Source organism: Clytia hemisphaerica, unplaced genomic scaffold (assembly GCF_902728285.1).
Source record: "Clytia hemisphaerica strain Z4C2 unplaced genomic scaffold, Clytia hemisphaerica genome assembly, whole genome shotgun sequence".
Classification (NCBI taxonomy): Eukaryota; Metazoa; Cnidaria; class Hydrozoa; order Leptothecata; family Clytiidae; genus Clytia; species Clytia hemisphaerica.
This window is the reverse complement of record NW_027104372.1, coordinates 119,984-129,268: the sequence shown is the minus strand read 5'-3', so window position 1 is coordinate 129,268 and position 9,285 is coordinate 119,984.

Genomic DNA, 9,285 nt, shown 5'->3' with positions numbered 1-9,285 from the left:
AAACCGACGAGAAAGCCTTGAAACGTGGCACAAAATTCTTGGCCATTGTAATACCCACGACATCGAAAAGTTAGAGAAAGTAGTGTCGGGTATGCATATCTGCAATCATGAGACTTTCGATTGTGAAATATGCGTCCTTGCCAAGCAATGTAACCAGAGAAACCGTGAACCTGATATTCGTGCAACCGAACCGTTTGAATTGGTCCACACAGACCTTGCTGGCCCCATCGAACCAGCAGCAAAGGATGGTTATCGATACGCCATAATATTTACTGATGATTTTTCCGGTAACCTCTTTACATACTTCTTGAAAGCAAAGTCTGATGCACCAAAGGCAGTTAAGAAATTTCTAGCTGACATTGCACCTTTCGGTAAGGTGAAAACTTTGAACTTTTTCGAAGATGTATTTCCTGTAGGTGATGTCAAGAAAATGAGAAGTGATAACGGAGGAGAGTATATTTCAAAGGAATTTCGTGAAATTCTAGTTAACCACTCTATCAAGCATGAGTTATCCGCACCGTACTCCCCACATCAAAACGGAACGGCTGAACGCAATTGGCGCACACTCTTCGAAATGGGAAGATCCATGCTTATCGAGTCCAATCTACCCAAGTACCTCTGGACGTACGCCATAATGACAGCCACCCACATTCGTAATCGTTGTTACGTCAAACGAATCCAGAATACCCCATTCGGTCTTATCACTGGAACGAAGCCAAATCTTTCCAAGATGCACATCTTCGGTACTGTGTGCTATGCATTTCTACAACCGGAACAGAAAAAGTTAGATCCTCGCTCGAAAAAGGGTCACTTCATCGGGTATGACAAAGAAAGCCCGTCCTATCTCGTATATTTTCCAGATGACAGAACTGTGAAGAAGTACAGAGTGGTAAAATTTACAGATCAGTTCAGCACATCAGAACCACCAACCGTACCAAACCATTTGTTTAACAACCCAGAACCGGAAGACCAGTCAACAACCAATACGGACAACCAAGAAGCCCCAAAACGATACCCTACCCGTGAGAGAAAACAACCTGAGCGTTACGGAGACCCTGTGAACTCTGAACATTTAGATCTCTATGATTATATCAACCATGTCAATGGACCACCCACGTTCCATGAGGCTATCAACGGAAATCAGTCAAAGCAATGGCAGTCGGCCATGGAAGCAGAAATCCAAACGTTAAAATCGAACGAAACCTTCACCCTTACAGAGTTACCAGATGGCAAACAAACAGTTGGAGGTAAATGGGTGTACACGATCAAAGGGGACCCAGAAACACCCATCTTCAAAGCTCGCTACGTAGCAAAAGGCTATACCCAGAAAGAAGGTATTGATTATGCAGAGACATTCTCACCAACAGCAAGGATGGAATCTGTTAGAATCTTGACACAATTAGCTATTCAGAATGATTGGATGATGCACCAGATGGATGTGAAAGGTGCCTATCTGCATGCACCAATCGAATGTGATGTTTATGTTGAACAACCTGAAGGCTTCAAAGTAAATGGTGAGAAGCTAGTGTGGAAACTTAACAAATCGCTCTATGGATTGAAACAAAGCGGACGGAACTGGAACTGTCTTCTCCAAGAATTCCTAAGTGAACTTAATTTCAAACAGTCATCTGCCGACCCATGTTTATTCTACAAAACCGAGAAATCCGAAACAGTCATTTTACTAGTATGGGTTGACGATATCATCATCGCCTCCAGTTCAGCAGTCTCAATGAAATCGATCAAATCGCAACTCAGCGCAAAGTTCAACATGAAGGACCTGGGTGAACTCTCATCTTTTGTTGGTATCGATTTCGAAGTCAACCCAGATTCAATCACAATGTCACAATCAAGATACCTTACTAACATGCTCAAGAAGTTTAATTTCGAGAAATGCAAACCAAGAAAAACTCCTTGTGAAACCAACCCGAATGCCTACAACGGCAACCAAGGTGAATCCAACGAGGAAGATACCAAACTATACCGACAGATGGTAGGCAGCCTTATTTATGCAATGACGTGCACCCGACCAGACCTCAGCTACTGCATAACCAAGTTATCGCAACATCTTTCTAATCCAACTCCTGGTGATTGGATCATGCTCAAACATGTATTTCGTTATGTCAAAGGAACTGTTGACTATAAACTGAAATTTCACAAAAGCAAAAAGGGACTGAGATTAAATGCTTTTAGTGATGCTGATTGGGCTTCATCTACCGACGATCGTCGAAGTATCACAGGTTACTGTACAAACCTGAATGAACATGGCCCAATCATAAGCTGGAAATCAAAGAAACAACCATCGGTGGCGCTATCCACATGTGAAGCCGAGTACATGGCAATGTCGATCACGTGCCAAGAAACCATTTTCCTGACACAGATTCTACGCGAAATCTACGAACCAAATTCTGCCATTATCAAAAGCGCAAACCAATCAGCTATCGACGAGATCAAGAAATCGACAATTATTCAATGTGACAACCAAGGTGCTATCGCTCTCGTCAAGAATCCTGTCAACCGACCAAAATCAAAGCACATAGATATTCGTTTTCATTTCATACGTGACTGTTATAATGACAATCGTATTGCAATCGATTATGTGCCTTCCAATTCAAACGTAGCCGACGTTTTCACCAAGCCTCCAAAGAAGCACCTATTGGAGTCTTTCAACCAACAACTTTTCGGACGTTAACGGACTTAGCGTCAAGTGGGGGTGTTGAGCTATATGACGCTCGCCTCGCTACTTTGTTTATATTTAAAGCTGCCATATTTGTTTACTTCGGAACATTACGTCATTTTGTTAGAACTTAGTTTTTTTACACCACGTTTTTCTTATCTAATATGGTAGACGTTTTTTATGCTAGTTACTGAAGATTTCTTAGAACTGAAGTTCGCTTCTACGTATTCGCTTTTACTGTGTTTCCTGGAATTCCTTCATCATGAGTATACAAGATTCAACACTTCCACCTCATAAACATACCTATTTTTGGGCTTTTTTGGAGAAGCTTAATTTAGGTGTCATGAATGTGTCCTGTCAGATGTCCCATAATGCACCAAACTCGAAAAATTTGGGAAAACCCTTGAAAAATCCACCATTTTGATGACGTCATTGACAGAAAAACTTGAATAAGTTCAGGTAGAAAAAAGATTTCGAGCTCAAATTTTTACCAGAGATTCAAATTAAAAATTAAAAGCATTTTAAATCGAAATTGTTTTGATTCTTTGATGACGTCAGCATTTTTTCACAAAAATGGTTTTTCAGCCATTTTTGCTGACGTAAGCATTTTTTCGATTTTGTTTTCCAATTTTCTAATTTGTTTTATTTATATACGTCTATGGTCGAAATTTCAGCTCGAAATCTTTTTTCTACCTGAACTTATTCAAGTTTTTCTGTCAATGACGTCATCAAAATGGCGGATTTTTCAGGGATTTTCCCATTTTTTTCGAGTTTGGTGCATTATGGGACATCTGACAGGACACATTCATGACGGCTAAATTAAGCTTCTCCAAAAAAGCCCAAATATAGGTATGTTTATGAGGTGGAAGTACATGCAGTTTTGAAAAAACCGAAAATGAGCCCCTTACGACCGTTGAGGGAGAGTTATTTCTTTTAGCTATACTCCTTATAAGGACATAAACACTCTCCGCTATATATTTTGAACAAGCCTAAGATCCGCCACTTCAGGGTGATCCTTTCAAAGGTCTGACGGGGTAACTTCGGGGAAAAATAGAAAGTGTTCTTAAAAAACGCGTATCCATCCTTCCTAGATGCATTTTAGGAAAAGTTTATTATAATAACGGGTTAAAGCTCGTTCCCACACAATATACCAATTTTCTCTCTATCGTGCCATCATATTTCTGGTTGTTTTATAAAATTTCAACCTTCAGACCGACAGTCTCTCCATTCTCACAATACACCACTCCTATACATAATCCAAAATGATAGACTATCTACCGATCTACCAATTCACTCCCTTCTCTACAGGCCTAAGCTGGCGAATTAACTCCGTCTAATTGAGAGGTTCCAGGTTCGAATCCTAACAAGAACCATTATTCTTCCCTACCTCAAATCAGGAACTCAGCTATCCATCAGGATAGACATCGGTCCTAGTTTAACTTCTCCACTGCTGCTATCATTACAAATACAAATAAACTACTCAGTATTGTCCAACCACTATTACAAACCTGTCAATCAAGCTCAATCAAACTGTCAATCAAACAAGTGTGTCTCGGAAGACCATGGTTCAAATCTCATTCGGAACCTTTTTTTTATGGTATTTTTTTTCTTCCTTTCTTAACATACAAAACCCACTACTACCATATTTAAGTCAGTTTCAACATTCCTATTTTTATCCTTTGCGATCCATAGGCGTAACCTATGTACCCTGAAACATTTGTGGATGAAAGCGGCTTTTACGACACTGTAATTATTGTCTTTGTTTTATCAAAAGATAACGAATATCTCATAAACGTCTGCACTCCCTCATAAATTTTGCAGGGCATCTCGCTACGCCTATGCGATCTATAATTAAAAAATATCACTGAAATTACCAACCAAACTCACACATGTTCTTTACATCAACTGTCAATCAAACTATCGATGAATGTGTCAATTAACTCTATCGGTCTAGAAGGTTCCTGGTTCGAATCCGACTCGGAACCAACTTCTTCCTTTTTTTGATTCGAGAACTCGATCACCTTTCTAGAGTACTGTCTTCCTTTTACCACTCCATTACCCTTCTACCAATATCTATATGGATTCAACTTTGTAACTTAAAAATCAATTTTTACTTTTAAAAAGTCCGTGCTTAAGATTTTTAAAGTGAGTTTAACACACTAACCTTGGAAAAAGGACCGTACGTCCGACAGGTCATTTACCTTGAGTCCCCCCCCCCCCCCCGGTGAACACTTTACTTTTCAAATAATCAATTAATTAACATTAAATGTCGTATTTGTAAAGTGTAAATGTAAAAGATATAATTATTATGACAAAGCCGGTAAGAATAATACTGGTAAAATAGAACACTTTTGGCTGTGCGTGTTCATTAAAAAAAGAAAGAAGAAATTGTTACCATTGTTAAGTAAAAGTGAGGCTAAAAGCCAAACATAAACTTGAAACATTGTACGCTCACAACAATTACTGATTTACTCCATGTTTTGATAAAACGTTATCCTTGGGTAGCCATTTTTGATTTATAAATTCTTTCAAACCGATAGCTCTATACACGAGTCACAAAAGCTTTGATTTAGAAAATTAGAGTCGACAAGATTTATTTTGTTTGCCGTTTAAAAATGCGTTCGGTTTGTTTTGAAGGAAACTAACAAATACTCATTTTGAGCATAACAAATTCCTGAAAAAAGAAAGTCGCAAGAAGAATGCGGAAAAGGAGAATACACGTCTTTCTTATAAGAACAAACTATATAAGAACATAAGGCTTCGCTGGCCAAAATGTTAAGAACAAGTTAAGAACATTTTAAGGCTTTGTGGACTCTCAAAAACACCCACTTTCTTAGAAAAATGGTCAAAAATTGTCACAAAATGGTCAAAATAAGAACATGTTAAGAACATTTTTAGGCTTAAAACTCAAAAATTTTGGATGTTCTTATGAAAAAAACGTGTAGCCAGAAAGTGCAGTGCGGAATGATCAAACAAACCAAATTCACTGGCTTCAAGAATCACTATATACAAATATAGTTGACGCTCTCTACTAATGGGCATTTTAAATTTCAATACGCTCAATTATTCGACAATCTTGAAAGTCACCGTCAATAGCAAACTCTCATAAACGACGATTTACCATTCGATGAAAATTAAATTTCACCTCCTTGAATAGAAAGCATCAGCTCATAAATTCATCACATACCTTATCGGGGAAAATTTTCGTCGGGGAAAAATATTCGTCACTTGCTGGTAGTTGGTAAACGCATTAAGGCAGGGGAAAATTTTCGTCGGAGAAAAATATTCGTCACTTGGCCAAAATTTCGTCACTTTTCCCCGACAAAGTTTTCCCCGATAAGGTAAATTGAAAATTGAATAAACAACTGCATTTCCCGAAAACTAGAGAACTAACACGATTTGAAAATTATCTGGGATACATAACATCAAAACTTATCTCACAACCCTCTCATAACAGATCAACCATTCAGCCTCCATCACACTCTGCTCCAAACGGTTACGGCGAACGTGATAATGTGACCACAGATTTATAAAGCCCGAAGTGTGCCGTGGTTAGGTAGGAAATCCTACCTAAAGTCACGTGACATTACAATAGAATTTCAGCGCTTGACCAATAAGAAGCTTTCGTGGGTTTTGCCCTTCGGGCTTTATAAATCTATGAATGTGACATGCATAAGCGTAGCCAAGAGGGGCGCAAAATTTGTGTAGAAGAGCAGATTCTTATGACACTGTAATTATCTATTCATGGTATCCATATAAATATAATTAATCGTTGGCAAATAGGTTGAATCTTAAAAAACAGAACGCTAGTTTGACCCAGCGTAAAGCCGTTTATACTGACCGAATATTTTCTGCCGTAAATCTTCTTTCTAGTATTTTTTTTTTATCATTTATTAATCATTATTGCTCATTTTGTTAGCTTATTTTGGGTTCCTTCCTCCTGGCGGTATGATCTGGTGGTTCTTTTGCGGGAGGCTAGGAACCTGTTGTACTATCTGTTCGTGTTACCTATACTATAGATAAAAAACAACAACAAAATTTCTGCCTTTCGTATCATGAGATTTTAAGCACCAGCACAGTATTACTTTGAACAAGAGAAGGAGAGCGGAAACATTTCTCTATCTGAGTGATATCAGTCTGTTCTTCTAAAAAATCCTGCATTGTAACACGCATGCGTAATTTGTCGTTCTTTAAACCATATGTAGTTAATATTCCCATGATAATCAAAGAGGAATGAATACGTAGGGGTTGTACAGTCACTTTCGGTCGGGGTTGTGGATGGCGAAATTTGTCGTTTTTTTATGAAATTTGTCGTTCTTTCTGTCTATTTTTAGTAAATACAGGATTCTTTAGATAAACCCTCTCTATTAATTACAGCTTATTATCTCAGTGTTTTTGCATACGTAGTACATATCTCTTTCTCATTATGGTTTTGTAAGCATAATGAGAACTAACAGCTAATAAGGGTGGGTAACTATAATTACCGTACTACTTCGAATTACCACTACCTTCTTTTAAACGCCCCTCGAATAAACGCCCCGCCTAAATACCAAACAAAATAAATAAACGCCCAGGTGCTTATTCTAAGTAATACGGTATGTACTTATAAAAAAAAATCAATCAATCTAATCAAACGCAGAAAAATTGCAATGTAAGATGTTTTAAGTAAGTACAAGCCACAAACGTCATATTATATCATTACACTATACATAGCATTTATATGAGAAAGAAATTTGAATCGGTAGAGTGAGGAGTTATTTTCATTATGACATTTATAGTCTTTGAAGAACTTTCAGTTTAAAAATTTATTGAATTTGTATCAAAATGTGAACGCGACAAAAATGCTAATCATATTGGAAATTCATCGTGGCTTGGATCACGAGATTTACGTTTGGCTACGTTTCGAGAGATTCTTCTCCCATCATCGGGCAATGTACAGGATGTTTTCTCCACTATTGGTACTAAGATGGTACTAAATTTCGGATAAACGATTAAACAATGCTCAAATGTTCAAAAAATGATTTTTGTTCTAATATGAAAACATTGATTTGGCTGTACATTGTAAATTTTTGTACGAAAAGGTACTATATGACCCATTGTCTGTAGCCGCTTTACTGAAAGTTTGCTCAACATTGAAATCATTTTTCTGTGCATTGTCATTTATTGGTCGATTATATTAGATTTTTTAAATCGTAGTCTGTCTGTCTGTCCTTGTCGAAAAGATAAACGGGAGTGGAATATTATCAAAAAGAAAAAATTGAAAAAAGATCGGAAAATGAAGAAGAAAAATATCAACTTCTTCAATATCTGTGATAAAATCATTATTTTGACAAGAGTGATACTTTGATATTCGAACACCCTCGGTTGGGACAAATTTTCCCCAAAACTTACTATTCGAGGATTAGTCATAATTTCATGCCAAACTTATATCTACCGGCTCACACTTACTTCTCAGCCGTCTGACTACCTGATTGGTTTCTACCCCTAATTTAGGTCATAGGCAAATGGAAAGTTGAAGTGATACTTTGATATTCGAATATTATCATGTGAAAAAGAAATTATCGCTGGTTGACTTCAAAAACCATAAAAAACAACAAAAAGGAGCCCTTTTTCAAGGCAGCAGTATTTTTTGATTGAATTTTAAATATTTGTTGAAAAATAATGATGTTCTAAGATTAAAGAGTTTCTGATATAAAAATGAAAGAAAAGGAAGATCAAAGCGCAACTCTACAAAAAGTTGATTTTCATCTTCTTCATTTTTTCATCTTCATTTTTCCGCTTTTTAAATTTTTCCTTTTATGATAATATTTCCCTCCGAATAAGACTTTTGCTGCAAATTAATATGGTAATACTTGCTTTTCATCTTTGATTCTTACTACAGTGATAAGATTGACACAATGAACGATAAAATTTATATAATTGGTCGTCAGAGGTTGATATGTTCTTTGAAAACTCAACCTCTGATACTCAGGGTAATGGATATCACCAAAATAAACAACTTCTGCTAAATTAAAGGTTTTGTTTTTAAAAAGAGTGACATCGTTTGCTTACTCATCAATTTCGATTCACCAGCTTTTTCACATTGGATTGACAAAGATGTGGAGCAAGATTGGTCAGTAAGAGGAAAAGATGAACATTTTATAATAAATAATATAACAAAAGGCAGACACTGTCCGGGAACACTTATGTAAAAATAAAACTACATGTTTTTAAGAGGAAAAACGTTACGGGAGCAGGAGACTCAATCTTGATTTAAATGTAAAGAACAAAGTAAAGGGCTACATACACTACACAATATATTGTCAGACAATATATTGATGATATATTGCTGAATGTCGACAATATATTGAAAAGGTGTCCGCAATATATTGTCAGCTCGATTTGCAATATTCCAACAATAAAGGGGGATTGTTTACAGAAAGAAAATTCCTTTTTATAATAGAGTACCAGTTGTTTACTTCGTACATTATGGTCCGCAAACCATATTGTCGAATATTGTTCGTCAATATATTGTGTAGTCTAAGTAGCCCTTAATAAAAATGTTAGCCTCAGATTTAAGAAATGCCTAAATGCTGATTTTGTTAAACACCTTTTAAGTCAATAAGTGAATA